The sequence below is a fragment of the Giraffa tippelskirchi genome, chromosome 13, assembly GCF_054371585.1.
Source record: "Giraffa tippelskirchi isolate mGirTip1 chromosome 13, T2T-mGirTip1v1.2.pri, whole genome shotgun sequence".
NCBI classification, from domain to species: Eukaryota; Metazoa; Chordata; class Mammalia; order Artiodactyla; family Giraffidae; genus Giraffa; species Giraffa tippelskirchi.
Window position 1 is genome coordinate 31,115,326 of NC_137287.1, and position 16,028 is coordinate 31,131,353.

At 45.6% G+C, this 16,028-nt stretch overlaps 1 protein-coding gene across 9 annotated transcripts in view; it reads left to right on the plus strand.

Moving 5' to 3' along the window:
* Positions 1-16,028, plus strand: part of LITAF (lipopolysaccharide induced TNF factor) — a 108,691-nt gene that overhangs the window by 66,595 nt on the left and 26,068 nt on the right. For 2 of the 9 annotated variants that reach the window (XM_081560392.1, XM_081560381.1), the window contains exon 1: positions 6,340-6,382. The exons of 6 other annotated variants lie outside the window; for them this stretch is intronic. The gene's annotated coding sequence lies outside the window, so the exon portion shown is untranslated. Of the gene's footprint in view, positions 1-6,339; positions 6,383-16,028 lie in introns of those variants that run through there. One more of the 9 variants, XM_081560383.1, reaches the window with a different exon arrangement.

A 16,028-nucleotide genomic window follows, 5' to 3' on the forward strand; every position in this document is an offset into this window, starting at 1 on the left:
GCGTTGGGTTAACTCAGCCCGGCCTCCACTTTGGCCACTGTCTGTAGGTGCCATCGCTTTGGCCAAAGGCCTACCGACCAGGCAGACAGAATAGAGAACGCCCAGTTAAATGTGAATTTCAGACAAACAGTGAGTAATTTTTTTTTTTTTGGCTTAAGTATGTCTTGGGAAAGGCTGATAATATATCACAAGTCTGCAACATTCGGGGTGTTACTTGCTGTTTATCTGAAATTCAAATTTAACTGGATGTCTTGTGTTTTTATTTTCTACAGCTGGCAACTCCACCAAGGCCTCTCTCTGCCCCTGAATTCACCCCATTTCAACTCCATCTTGGCAGCAGCAGAAGCAAAGGGCTTATCTAGGGCCAGAGCCCGGCCAAGGGCAGAGAGCCAGGATCTGGGCACAAGGAAGGCCTCTCATGTCCCCGGCCTCAGTTTCCCCATCTTTGTAACTCAGCAGGAAGAATCTTGGCTGCTCGGGCCTTTTGCAAAGATGAATCGTGTGATGTGTGTGTGTGGGAAACATGTTTTGAAAGAGAAAAAGGTGTTATGGAAACATTTGTTACCAGAATTTATTGTTATGGATAACACAGGTCGCCAGTGGAGGCGGCTTCTGGCAACTGGGTTCTTTTTTTGAAAATTCATTTTTCGAAACCAGCAATTTCTGTTTGTTCTTAAAAATGTTAGAAAATGGAAAGTAGCCAAAGGAGAAGAAAAATCCCTAATTATTCTCCTCATTTACAGAGAGATCCAACCAGTCCATCCTAAAGGAGATCAGTCCTGGGTGTTCATTGGAAGGACTGATGTTGAGGCTGAAACTCCAATACTTTGGCCACCTGATGTGAAAATCTGACTCATTGGGAAAGACCCTGATGCTGGGAAAGATTGAGGGCAGGAGGAGAAGGGGACGACAGAGGATGAGATGGTTGGATGGCATCACCGACTCAATGGACATCAGTTTGGGTAAAGTCTGGGAGTTGGTGATGGACAGGGAGGCCTGGCGTGCTGCAGTTCATGGGGTCACAAAGAATCGGACACGGCTGAGTGACTGAACTCAACTGAACTGAACTGAACTGACTTTATCTTGTTCTTTTTTTTTTTTGATTTCCCATGTGGCAGGGTCTTAGTTCCCTGAAAAGGGATTGAAACCACGCCCCCTGCACTGGAAGTGCAGTCTTAACCACTGGACTGCTAGAGAAGTCCTTAGCACAACGTTTTGTGTGTGTGTGCTTTTATTAGTTAGTGATAAAATTAATCAGAATTATTTATCATGCAGGGATGTATGGTTATTTGGTTAAAATCCCAGACAATTTAATCATAGGATCTAGGTTTATCCCATCTCCCATCCAGATAATCTCATTCTTGTATGGGCAGGCATTTGGATAAGAAAACAAAAGACAAAATTAAATCAATAACCAAAAACCATAAACAAAGGACATCTTGCTCTACAATCCCCGGCATTTTTAACTTTAGATTTCCAATATATTCATGTTAGTTACATGCCATTCCTGCCACGTCACAGTGTTTTTTTATCCTTGAAAAAGTGTGAAGAATTTTTTTCAAGGTGTATGTGTGTATAGTTTTTTTCTTTTAAACACAATATAGGATTATATCCTACATTCTTTTAGGCAACCTGTTTTTCTCCCCTGGCTGTTGAAATTTCAGAAAACACCCACAGGAAGTTTCCACATCTCTGTCCGGTTCATGTGATGCCAGGGGTTTTGGCTTGTATGTGTCTACTTCCCAGATCTTGTTCTGGGCCCTTTTGGGTTAGAACACCAACTGCAAAGTCTTCAATGGGAAGAGAAACAGTCACAGAAATGTGTATAACTGTGAACCTTCCTCTGCTATGTCCTAACAGAGCATACATACATGAGATGCCTGGTTTACTTTTTAAAAATTGGCTATAAATTCACATAAGATTTAACATTTTCACCATTTTAAACTCTACAATTCAGGAAGATCCCACTGGAGAAGAGAATGGCTACTCACTCTAGTATTCTTGCCCAGAGAATTCCATGGACAGAGGAGCCTGATGGGCTACAGTCCTGGGGTCACAAAGAGTCGGACACGACTGAGTGACTAACACTTTCACAAACTCTACAATTCAGTAAACTTCACAATTCAGCATGTTGTGCAACCATCACCATGATTAGCTTCCAGAACATTTTTAGCCCCTCCCAAAAGAAATTGCATACCTATCTCCATGCTCCTTCCTGCCCCTGGCAACCACTAATCAGTTTTCGGTATCTATAGAGTCTTCCTGTTCTTGAAATTTGATATGAATGGAATCATATACCATGTGACATTTCGTGTCTGGCTTCTTTCGCTTAGCATCAGGTTTTCAGGGTCTGTCCAAACTATAGCAAATATTAGCATTTCACCTCTTTTTATGATCAAATAATATTTCATTATAAGGATATACCACATTTTGTTTATCTGTGCATCAGTTAATAGACATTTAGGTTATTTCCATCTTTTGATTATTTGGAATAATGCTATGAACATTCCTGTACAATTTTTTGTTTGGAAACCTGTTTTCAATCCTTTTGTGTATATACCTCGGGGTAGAACAGTGGTTGCATCATTTTATAGTCATACCAGCAATGTGTGAGGGTTTCCATTTCTTTACATGCTCCCCAACGCTTGTTTCAGTTCAGTTCAGTTCAGTCGCTCAGTCATGTCTGACTCTGCGACCCCACAAATTGCAGCACGCCAGGCCTCCCTGTCCATCACCAACTCCCGGAGTCTACCCAAACCCATGTCTATCGAGTCAGTGATGCCATCCAACCATCTCATCCTCTGTCGTCCCCTTCTCCTCCTGCCCCCAATCCTTCCCAGCATTAGGGTCTTTTCCAATGAGTCAACTCTTCGCATGAGGTGGCCAAAGTATTGGAGTTTCAGCTTCAACATCAGTCCTTCCAATGAACACCCAGGATTGATCTCCTTTAGGATGGATTGATTGGATCTCCTTGCAGTCCAGGGGACTCTCAAGAGTCTTCTCCAACACCATAGTCCAAAAGCATCAATTCTGTGGTACTCAGCTTTCTTCACTGTCCAACTCTCACATCCATACATGACCATTGGAAAAACCATAGCTGTGACTAGACGGACTTTTGTTGGCAAAGTAATGTCTCTGCTTTTAAATATGCTATCTAGGTTGGCCATAACTTTCCTTCCAAGGAGTAAGCGTCTTTTAATTTCATGGCTGCAATGACCATCAGCAGTGATTTTGGAGCCCAAAAAAATAAAGTCTGACACTGTTTCCACTGTTTCCCCATCTATTTCCCATGAAGTGATGGGACCAGATGCCATGATCTTAGTTTTCTGAACGTTGAGCTTTAAGCCAACTTTTTCACTCTCCTCTTTCACCTTCATCAAGAGGCTCTTTAGTTCTTCTTCACTTTCTGCCATAAGGGTGGTATCATCTGCATATCTGAGGTTATTGATATTTCTCCCGGCAATCTTGATTCCAGCTTGTGTTTCTTCCAGCCCAGCGTTTCTCATGATGTACTCTGCATATAAGTTAAATAAGCAGGGTGACAGTATACAGCCTTGACGTACTCCTTTTCCTATTTGGAACCAGTCTGTTGTTCCATGTCCAGTTCTAACTGCAGCTTCCTGAACTGCATACAGGTTTCTCAAGAGACAGGTCAGATGGTCTGGTATCCCCATCTCTTTCAGAATTTTCCACAGTTTTGCTTTATAAATCAAGTGCAAATACTTTATTGCACTTTACAGATATGGCAAGTTTTTTTTTTTGAAATTTAAGGTTTGTGGCGACTTTGCTAGCCAAGTCTATTGAAGTCATTGTCTCAACAGTATTTGCTTACTTTATGTCTATCTCTCTGTCACATTTTGGTAATTCCTTAAATCTTTCAAACTTTTTCATTACTATTGTATTTGTTATGGTAATCTGTGACCTTTGATATTATTACTAAGACTCTCTGAAGACTCAGATGACGGTTAGCAATTTTTAGCAATAAAATATTTTAAAAATTAAGGTATGTACTTTTTAAAAGACATAATGCTATTGTGCGCAATAGACTACAGTACAGTGTTAATATATATTTAATATTCACAGAGAAGCTAAAGAATTTGTGTGTCACCTTAGTGCAATATTCACTTCCTTGTGGCGATCTGAAGCTGAACCCTTAATAAACCCAAAGTATGCCAGTAGTGTCCTTTCATGCACAAAAACTTTTCAATTTTGATGAAGTTAAATTTATCTATTTTTTCTTCTTGTTGCTTAATCTTTTGATGTCATATTTAAGAAACCATTGCCTAATCCAAGATCACAGAATTCACACTTTTGTGTCTTTCTAAGAGTTTTATAGTTTTTCCATCTTGAATTCATTTTTTGATATGGTATGAGGTAGGGATCCAGCTTCACTCTCTTGCGTGCGAATATGCAGTTGCCCCAGCACCACTTGCCCTAAAGATTCTCTTACCATGAAATGGTCTCAATACCTTTCTCAAAAACCATTGCCCACATATGTGTGGGTTTATATCTGTTTGTTTATTTTTGGTTTTGTTTTTGTTGCATAGCATGTGGGATCCTAGTTCCCTGACCAGGGATTGAACCTGTGCCCCCAGCATTGTAAGTGCAGAGTCCCAACCACCACTGGGCTGCCAGGGGAGTCCCTCTATAGTTTTTATTATTATTATTTTATGTTGTGTGTATATATTTTTTCCTCTAGAGTTTTAAAACAATAAAAGATTGGCATCACTAATAACATCTACCTGGCAATTTCTCATGCTGGGAAGGAATTTGAATTACCCTCCTTTAACTGAGTAATATGTCCATGGCTGCTAGTATCTGGGTCCACTTGGTGAAAGGTGGTGAGACCTTTGGGCAGGGAAGAAGGGGGACAGTTTGCTGTAAGACCTTGGACAAGTCACTCTCTGCCTGGGTCTCAGTGTGAAGTTGAGGGGCGGGGAGAGGTTCCACCTCCAGAAGAGTTCTGGGATCCAGGTCCATGAATCCACAGGGGGCTCTTAGGCTCTCTGCCCAGGTAGCATTTCTCTAGGTAGCCACAATAGGGTCCCGCCCATTCTCCAGGACTCTGCATTTGGGGCTTTCCTGGTGGCTCAAATGGTAAAGAATCTGCCTGCAACGTGGGAGACCTGGCTGGGTTCAATCCCTGGCTCAGGAAGATCCCCTGGAGAAGGGAATGGCAACCCACTTCAGTATTCTTGCCTAGAGAATCCCATGGATAGTGGATTCTCACCTCAAAGCCACACCAACATCATCAAAGCCCTGAAATGACTTTCCAGGGGGCCTTGCTAGCAGGATCAGGGCTGCTATTATTACTATAGCAGGATAATAGAGGCTCTTATCAGAGATGCAGCATCTGTTGAGGGGCAGTGAGTTGATGGATGTTGAAATAGTAGTTACTGATTTCCAGAGCTTTCAGTGATTGAGTGAGAAAGTACCTAGGGGCCACGGGACACCCTGGGGGCATACAAAGTATTGGGTTGGCCAAAAAGTTCATTCGGGATTTTCTGTTTCATCTTATGGAAAACCTGAATGAACTTTTTGACCAATCCAATAGTTAGCAGCTAGGATAGGTTTGTTTTAACACAATCTGTGCTAAATGCTTTGCTTGCATTGGTTCAGCTAAATCTCCGTAGATCTTATGAGACAGGTACTGTTATGCCCATTTTACAGACAGGAGACTGAGGCCAGAGAAAGTGGACATACGGGTTTTCTTGGGTTGCCTGGATGCATCTGAATGCACAGAATTGAGGTATGGGGAGAAAAGGGCCGACTTCCGGAGGTAGGGAGCGCTGGATGCCTTGACAAGGGATCTGGTGGTGATCAGCATTGTCTGAGAAGGGGGAAGGAGAACAAATGCCGAAGATGGGGACCCAGGGGCGCAGGGGAGAGCAGGGAGGGAATGGAAATCAGGAGGCGAGTTCAAGGTTGTGCGGGCACGTGGAGGGGATCCACGAGCAGAAGCAGAACCCGAAAGGGGAGACACTCTCCCCTCTAGGATGGGGAGAGTGGGGTCTGGGCTAAAACTGGGGGGGTCCGGGGAGTGAGCGGGGTCTGGGGGTGTCACCAGGGGGTGTTCCGAGGGTAGTGGGAGTTTGGAGGAGGGGTGGAGGGGAAGGGCAGAAGCCAGAAAGTCGCAGGTCCCTGGTGGGGTTTCTAGCTTGGGGGAGGTGGCCCCCCCGGCCAGTAGCGAGGATCTAGTCCCGGCTGCGCGTAGAGGCCGGGACAAGCCGGAAGCGGGAGCCGAAGCGTCCCGCCCTGGCCGGTCCAGCTCCCGCCCCCCGCTTCGGGCGCTCCTCCCCGCCGCCTTCCAGCCAGTCCGCCCGCCAGCTCCGTCTGCTCAGACCTCCCGGCTCGACTGGCGGCGCGCGCGGCAGTGAGTGAGGTGCGCGCTGGCGGGCGGCTGGGGCGCGGGCTGGGGTCGCCGACGGCGAGGGGGCAGTGACCGGGGCGCCGATCTGTGGAGCTTCGAGCGGGTGGTGGGTGGGGAGCGGGGTCTGTGCGGCGCGAGCACCCACTCCGGACTCCAAGGGAGTGGTGGCGGTGTCCGGGAACCCTGGCGGGTCCCCGGGGTTCCAGGTGGTTGGAGGGCGCCGGAGTCCCGCCGCGATCTTCCACGCGGGGCCGGAGAGGCCGGGCTTCCAGTCACTCGGTGCTTGTTCCCGCCGCGGTCCAGGCTGGGTCCCGTTCCTACTCCCCGAAGTGAGCCGATCGCCCGCGGATCTCGCGCGGTGGGGTCATCTCGCCCCCACCTGAAAGCGCGCCCTGTGTTGCTCGCGGGGGCCTCCTCCCCGGGAGAGGACACCCCGAGGCTTTTCAAGAAAGTCTCGTCTCGCTCTGGTGGCTGCTATCTCAAAGTTGAAATTTCCAGACTATCGCCCGGAGATTCAGAGACAAAACCAACCAACCAAACAAAAAAAGCCCAACAGATTTCCGACGCCGGTCCCAGAAATTCGACTTCTGGGGTCCACAATATCTGCTTTTCCCCGCCACCCCCCGCTCCAGGGGATTCCCCACAGTATTCAGGACTGCTCTCAGCGGACCCGGGAGGGCCTACGGAGACCCCGAGAGATGAAAATTCGGGACACAGAGCAAATGAAGCCAGGGCCCTGACTAGACCCCTCGTGGGGAGGTGCGGGGGCGGGTAAGGTAGGCACCCTGTGAGCGCAGGGGTGGGCCGGGACCCCGTCCACTGCCGCTGCCAGATACATGCCAGTGGCACAGGCCGGCGAGGTGGACATTGGCCCTCCAAGCCCAGCTAGGCAGGTGGTCTCTTTCTCTTTGGTTTCCAGGTCACTGTGATCTGGGCAGTGGGGTCATTGTTGTGCCAGAAACCCTTCATCAAGGTCAGGAGAGGAGGTGATGGGGAAATGGGGTATTCTGGACAGGCTGTGCATTCCAGGGATCAGGCCAGCTGGTCTTTGATTAGTTTTCTGGTTGCTTTTGTGCTTCCGATAAGTGGGGCTGATGTCATTGCATGTCGGACTGAGCTTTGGTGGCTGGGAAATCCAGTTTCTGGAAGGCACAGGGCCTTCCCATCTTAGTGCATCAGTGTAAGACTTGCCCACCCGTCTTCCCAAGGGGAATAAAGCCTTGGCTGGGTGAGCTGGTGCTGGTTCAAGGGCCGCCTGGATCGCAGGTTGCCCCTGCAGTTCCCCTGGGGCCCTTTTAAGGAAAGATGTGGTTTGCATTAGTGTGTGCTTGGCTGCCTCCCTTATCTTCTTACCAACTCCCCCCACCCCACCCCCCGCCCAGCCATCTCTTAGAGACTCTTACAATGAGACTAACCTGGACACTGTGTCCAGCATGAGCTGGTATCTGGGACTCCACCAGCGTGTTTGGTTTTATCGAAGTCGACTCGGAGGCCTACAAGCAGGTGACATGCCCTACCTGGCATAGAATAATACCCATGCTGCTCCTGGCTTACCTCTCAACCAGTCCTTGCACTGGGGTTTAAAGGTGCCCCAGACTCTCTAAGAAACAACTATTGTAGATCTACGATGGGAGGGGCCCATTTTCCCTTTTTCCTGTTACTTGAAGGCATGAATAATAGATGCTTTTATTCACATTTGTGAAAGTATCCTCATTGTAATGTTTTTGTGGATTAAGTGACTCAGTGATTGATCTGAGATGAGGATCAATTTCTTAAGCCTCTAAATACTAGATTGAAGTCATTTCACTGTCTCTGGTGAATAAACTTTCCTTTGTTCCTTTAGTTGCTTTTACTGGATGGTTGTGGGGAAACAAAATGCTACTCTAGCCTTGTAAAGGACACAGAAGAAATGGCTCTAGGTTCTGAGGGGTTTATGCTGTAGGTGGACAATGGAAAAAAACACAGGTGGAAAGTCAATGCTCAGCCATCCCCTTGACTCTGGAAGGATTGAAAGAAATGGAAAGGAGTGAGCTATGAGTCAGGGAAATTTTCATAGAAAAGCAGAGACCTGAGTATACACATCGCAGAACGTACATGTAGTATACACATTGCAGAAGGTACATGTATTCCGAATGGGCAGAAGAGGCTCAGGAAAGGTTTGGAGGAGGTGCAGCCTAGCCCATAGTTGAGGACAGTAAAAGGGAAGCCACTGAGAGCAAAGGAACCGGAAGGCATTTCCAGCCCAAGTTCATTTTCAAGGAGACAGACAGGGCATGCTTCCTTGCTTTTACCCACGACTGGCAGTGCTATGGTGCCACTCTGAGAATGGGAGTATGCCCATCAAGGACTTAAAATTCTCCCACTGAAGATGAATCAACCCCAGCTACAGTGATGGTGGAAAAAAATGAGTTCCATGACTCGAAGTCCTGGAGTCTTGACACCGTGACCTGTCTTCTATTTGTGCTTTTACTGCAATGAAAATAGCTCATTGGGCAAGGTGGTCCGTCTCACCAAGCAAATAGTCTTCCTTATCTCTTCTGTACTTCAGTACCTACATCCCTGCCTTTGGTGCCTGTTCCCCTGGCCTCCCAACCATGGCCAGTTCTGAACTGATGTTTTCGTATTGGGGTTATTTGAGCTCTAAGTGGTACTTTCCTGGGTCCTCACAATTTCATCTTATTGTTTGCACCTGTGCTGGAGCTCCGGCCAGTCGGGATAACACTTTTGTAGCCAGTGAAGTTGTCTTTTGACTACAGATTATTTCTGTAGAAAAACTGTGTGTATTTTCATAAGACTTAGGGCCTGGACAGAAGAAAGTAAATATCATGGGTGTCTCAGTGGCGATTCCCTGTTTACCTAGTAGATAGGAAGTTAATTCACCAAGATCCGAAAAGTCAGAGGCACTTTCTTCTTCGTGGGTGTTAACTTCAGGGAAAATAATGGTGAAGGATTTAAGCTACTTAGCTCATGGGGTTTTTTTTCTTTTCTTTTAAAAAAATTTATTTATTTTGGGAGATCTAACCCATGCCCCCTGCAGTGAAAGCAAGGAGGAAGTCCTGACCACTGGTCTGCCAGGGAATTTCCTCTCATGGAGTTTTGGAATTGACAGTGTTCCTGGGGTAAATGTAAGAGCTTAGCATTGACTCACCTTATCCTTGAGTCCAGGGAGATTATTCATAAAGGCTGCACTGGTATTTTTTAAAATTATGTAAAAAATAACAATATTACAGAAAGCTTGAAAGATAACAAAGAGTATCCGGTATAATCTCAGCCTGTGAATGAAACAGCTAGCATCAGTTTTCCTTATTTGGCAGCTTCTTGTCATGGTGCCTGTTTTTTTATGAAGTTGTAATCAGGGTACGTATAATTTTGTCTCCTGATGCAGTCCTATTAATGTTCTCATTGTGCTATTTCATCAAGAACCGTCATTCATGTGGAAACCCGGGATGTGGTTTCACCAGGAATCCGGGGGGGGGGGATTGTTTCCCTTTGATTCTGGGGGAGCAGCCCAGCTCCCCAGTGGAAGCATTTTCCGTTCCACAAATCACTGTAATTTGTACTTAAGCCATATTTGAACCTGACTCTCAGATTGTGGTCACTTTATCTTTGCCTGGTGAAAGAAACTGAATTCGGAAGATGGAATGTGAAAACATGTCTCTGAAATCTTTCCCTGTGAGCTTCTGTATTTTTAACAGAGGTAGACTGAATTTATTTGGGATTCATTGGCCTCAGAACCTTAGTGTAATTTCTCACTTCCTCTCCCGAAGAGAGTTGGAGATCCCAGTTTCCCTTTTTGTCTAAATTCTTCCTCCTAATAGATTGTAAAGAATAGTTTTCTCTGGAGACCATGAAAGACCAGCTCTCTTTGACCTCCTCAGCTGGTTCTCCACCTTGTGTACAAACTAGGCTATTTTCTTAGGAGGCCCAACAATTTGCATGTGTGTGTGTCCTTCTTTTTTGCACAGGAATGTCTTTTTCCCTGGGGTCATTTCTCTAATGCCTGTATTCTCTCCAAGCAAGATTCTTTTCTGGGGCCTGGACTGTGGGGGCAGGGAATGGAATTGAATAATCTTCCTCTTTCTCTTCCTGAAAGAACTGATTTTAGAGGATTAAGTTGGTGGTGAAAAAGCTGCCTTATCTTCTCTCTGAAGGCCTTGCCCTTTTGTGTGTTGATCTAATACCTAAATCCAGAAAACTTCTATACACGTCAGGAGGATGTATTTTTAGAAGAGTTTATCACCTACCTGTGGCCACCTAACCTATTTGTGGTGATATATATATATATATATATATATATATATAGTTTATCACTTATTCGTGGCCAGGCATCAGTGTTCAAAAGCTGGGAGGAGATTCATTAAACTTTAAGGCTTATTTGCTTAAAATGGGGATATCTATATATCTATCTGTCTACCTATCTACCTGTGTATCTATCCGGTAATCGGTAATCATCTATCTACCTTTGTATATATCTGGTATCTATCTATCTGTGTATCTATCTGTATCTATCTATCTATAATCCTCAGAGAGAAATACTAGAAGCCCTGAGCATCACCCCGGCCTCCACTTAATCCTTCCCATTTAACCAAAATACTTGAGAGGAAAAAAAAGAAATCTTTCTTTAAAAAAAAAAAGAAAGTAAACGTTAAACTTCTTTTTAATGGCAGCTTGATTTTGGGGGGTTTTTTTACATTTTTAATTTTTAAAAAAGATTTATTTATTCGTTTTTGGCTGCGCTGGGTCTTCGTTGCTGGGCGGACTGTTCTCTGGTTGCAGCCAGCAGGAGCTACTGTTTAGTTGCCTATGTGGGCTTCTCATTGCGGTAGCTTCTCTTGCTGTGGAGCATGGGCTCTAGGCAGGCATACAGGCTTCTTTAGTTGTGGCGCATGGGCTCAGTAGTTGTGGCGCAAGAACTTAGTTGTCTTGAGAAATGTGGGATCTACCCGGACCAGGTATTGAACCTGTGTCCCCTGCATTGGCATTCAGATTCTTAACCACTGGATTACCACGGAAGCCCTGTTTTGTCTTTAAAAACCAAACTTGTATGCTTTTGGGTGAGGCCTGCCCTGCTCCAGTTCATCTTAAAGTTTTTTGTTTTTTTTTAAATTATTTATTTGGCTGTGCTGGATCTTAGTTACTGCATGTGATCTTGGGCCCTCTGCATCAGGAGTCTTAGCCAGTGAACCACCAGGGAAACCTTCATCTGATAGTTGAACTTTAGATTTGCCAGAAAGTAGCAGTTAGTGCAAGGAGTTTTCCATCCACCCCTCACCTGGTTTCCCCACTGTGAACATCTTCCCTCATCTGTGAACATCTTACATCATCACTGCAGGACATTTGTGAAACTAGGAAACTAGCTCTGACACCTCACTGTAGCTCACCCTCCAAACATTATTTGGAGTTGCTGCTAATATCCCTTTTTCTGTTCCCAGACACCATCCAGGGTACCACGCTACATTTAATCACATCATCACTAAGTCTTCTCCTGTCTCTTCTGGTTCCTCAATCTTTCCTTGTTTTTCATGGCTGTTTCTAAGCAGTAATGGGCAAAGATTTTGTAGAATTTCCCTCACATTGGGTTGGTCTGACGTTTGTCTCATGATTCTACTAGGGTTACGGGTTTGAGGGGAGAAGACCACAGAGATGAAGGGCTCTTCACTTCACATCACATCAGGAGGTACAACATGACACCCAGATGACATTGCTGGTGGTGTTTGCTAGGTTTCCCCATAGCAGAGTTCCTCTTTTTCTCTTTTCATAGACCGTTAGGCTTTCCCTTCTGCAGGGGATCTTCCCAACTCAGGGATCGAACCCAGGTCTTCTGCACTGCAGGCAGATTCTTTACCAGCTGAGCCACCAGGGAAGCCCAAGAATACTGGAGTGGGTAGCCTATTCTTTCTCCAGCACATCTTTCCGACCCAGGAATTGAACTGAGGTCTCCTGCGTTGCTGGCAGATTCTTTACCAACTGAGCTATCAGAGAAGGCCTTACCCAGGAGAGGAAGGGTCAAGATTAAGCTCTACCTCTTAGAGGGAAAAGAGACTTCCCTGTAGCTCAAACGGTAAAGAATCTGCCTGCAATGCAGGAGACCAGGGTTTGATCCCTGGATTGGGAAGATCCTCTGGAGAAGGGAATGGCAATCCACTCCAGTATTCTTGCCTGGAGAATTCCATAGACAGAGAAGCCTGGTAGGCTACAGTCCGTGGGGTTGCAAAAAGTCGGACACAACTGAGCAATTAACACACAGGGAGCTAAGATCCAACATGCCTTGCAGAGCATATTAAAAAGCAGAGACATTACTTTGCTGACAAAGTAGATGGACAAAGGTCCATCTAGTCAAACCTATGGTTTTGGGTTTCCCTGGTGGCTCAGATGGTAAAGCATCTACCTACAGTGCGGGAGACCAGGGTTTGATCCCTGAGTCAGGAAGATCCCCTGGAGAAGGAAATGGCAACCCATTCCAGTACTCTTGCCTGAAAAATCCCATGGACGGAGGAGGCTGGTAGGCTACAGCCCATGGGGTCACAAAGAGTTGGACATGACAGAAGAGACTTCACTTTCACTTTGAGGGTGCTTCTACACATGTCATTTGGAATTCTTTAAGGACATTTGTCTTTTCTTCTCTATTTAAAAGATACACACTCCTCTGCTGAATGTTACATGGCAGCCTGGATGGCAGGGGAGTTTGGGGAAGAATGGATACATGCATCTATCTGTATGGCTGAATTCCTTTGCTGTCCACCTGAAACTATCACAATATTGTTAATCAGCTACACTCCAATATAAAATAAAAAGTTTAAAAAGTAAAAAACATAAAAAATATATACTGCTCTAGTTCTCTACTTCTAAGTAAGTAATCAGAATGTAGATTCATAATAAAGATAATGAACATACTATACATTATTCATGAAACTTATTAAGAGAGTAAATCAGAGTTCTCATGCAAATAATTTTTTTCTATTTCTTTAGTGTTGAGACTACAAGAGGATGGCTGCTCACTAAACTGCTTGTAATCATTTCATGATGTGTAAGGGAAATCATTATGTTGTATACCTAAAACTTACACAGTTGTCGTTGTTGTTCAGTTGCTAAGTTGGTGTCCGACTCTTTGTGACCCCATGGACTGTAGCCCACCAGGCTCCTCTGTCCATGGGATTTCCCAGGCAAGTGTACTAGGGTGGGTGGCCATTTCCTTCTCCAGAGAGCTTCCCAACTCTGGGATCGAACCCACGTCTCCTGCGTTGGATTCTTTACCACTTTAGCCACCTGGGAAGCCCCCAAAACTTATACAGTGCTGTATGTCAAACTGGAAAAACTACCCCCCGCCAATACACTTTTTGAGCTTGCACTATAGACTGCCCCATCATATATGGGATATATATGCCATCTATGCACATGAAATCTCTGGCTAGGAAGTAGTCTGTGCATCGCTTTCCCCAAAGCTCTGTGGAGGGAGAATCCAAAGAAACAAGGATCACAGCCCTCCCCCAGAGGGATGTGATGTGGGCCAGTTAGGGAAGCAGAATCTAATTTGAAGACAGGAAGCAATTAGGACACATGAGGAAGGTGTACATCATCCAGGGCTGGATTGTTATGGATAGGCCAGGGGAAGGCTGAAAAGACTGCATGCAGTAGGTTAATGTTTACCACCCTGTCCTCACCTGAAGTCTCGCTGAAGGAAACCCTGTTTTATAATTCTCAAAGACATGACAGTTATAAAACCCACAGTCATCTGGAATATGGCCAGAATTGAGGAAGTAAGCAAATAGGAACCTCCCAAGTAACGCAGATAGTTATCATCAAGGCAAATGCCCAGCTTGTTGACTTTCCTTATGGGAGGCTCCCAGGGAAACTAGTAGCTCTTTACACAGAGTTCTTACCCACGAGGAGCCCTCAGAAGCCTTGAAACAGCAAATGGAGGGATGGGATGGATGGGGGCTGTCTGCAGCCTGGGGCGTCACAGAACCACAAGACTCCGAGGTGAGCGTTTTCTTATCTTTTTTTGTTGTTGTTGCAGACTCTTAAGGAGGCAGAGAGAAATAGGGGATCATTTTAGAAAATGATTAAGAGACTTTGGGGGGAGGGATATTGCAAAAGGGCCTCTGTCAGAGGATAGCAACACCAGGAGTTATGAGCCTGGAGTTTTTGTCGTGTTGATTCTGTGATCTGGGGAGAGAAGCCCTTGGCTATGGGCCGTTGGGCCTTTGATGTGTGTTTATACTGACGGGGACTTGTTGGGTGGCTTTTGCTGTGGCTGCTTTCTCCTGGTATTCTAGGTTTTGAGGCTTATTTTTAGAATCTGAATTCTCCTTGACAGGAGTTGAAAACTTGGAGGGGGTTTTTCAAGTTGATTTTGGGCTGCTGGTTAATGAAACAGAACCTGCTTGGGAGGTGGGGTCCCTCCCTGAAAGATCCAGTCCTGTCCCCACCTCACCTGGACCAGGCTTTTTTTTTGTTTTAATTTGGTTGTGCAACATGAGGGGATCTTAGTTCCCTGACCAGGGATTGAACCCACATCCCCTGCAGTGAAATCGTGGAGTCTTAACCGTTGGACCGCCAGGATGTCCCAGGGCTGGGCTCTTGATGGCGCAAAGGCTCCTGTAGCCTGGCCCCACCCTCCTGGCCAACCTCTGTCACTTCCCCATGGAACCCAGGTGTGCCTGCCTCTGCATCCCCCTCCTGTTTCCCTTGCCTGCATCCTTCTCTTGTCTCAGACCTCCCGCTTGCCTTAGAATCTGGGCTCAGTTTCCCCTTTGTGTTTGCTCCCATGTCTTCCCAGGCTGGTTCACTTTCCCTCCTCAAATGGGTTCCTTAAGGCCAGTGAGGGAGGGTCCGTGCCACCCAACCCAGAATCCCACATCCACCCTCAGCTTTTAGACCTTCCCACATGAAAAGCAGACCCCAGTGCAAAACGCAAAGAGACGAGTTTTACTGTGGCCGATAGGATGTTGTTAGTACAGATTTGGGTGGTGTGCATGTCTTCTCACCAAAGAGAAGTAATCAGTAACTTGAAAATCCATCTGCAAACCCTTAGGGAGGGACCGAAGGCCAGCTGCTGGGCATGACACACCATTCATGGGACAAAGGACTGATGATGTCATTTCACCCAGAAGTGGGAGGATGTGAGAGACCAACCTGGGAAGGGCAGATACGGGGTTTGCAGAAGAGGCTCTTTGTCCCTATTAAAAAAAAAAGTTTATTATATTTTAAATTTAATTTAATTTAAAAGCATTTAATTAGAAGTATGTTATAATTAATATAAATTATAAAGAATAGATCATAGAACTACAAATTTATTATGTTCTAATTATATTTAACTTAAATGATTTCTTAATTTTTTGACTATGTAGTATTGTTATGGCTCAGTATACAAAAGACTGAGCCTAAGGGTGAAAAGCATTCATCCAGCTACATTCCCAGTGTACCTCCCTCCTCCTTTTACAGGCAGCCACTGTTATCTGTTTCTCCCCCACTCCCCACTTTAGGTTGGGTGGTTCAGTGAAAGCGCTGAGTCTTAACCTCTGCCCTGCCAGAGAATTTCCGGTTACTGTATCACTTCCTTGTATATCCATTTGGAGACATTTCATGCGTATTTTATAAGGAAATGTTTGTATCCTTCTTCCTTGTACACCAGTGATGGCCTGAGATGATAAACACC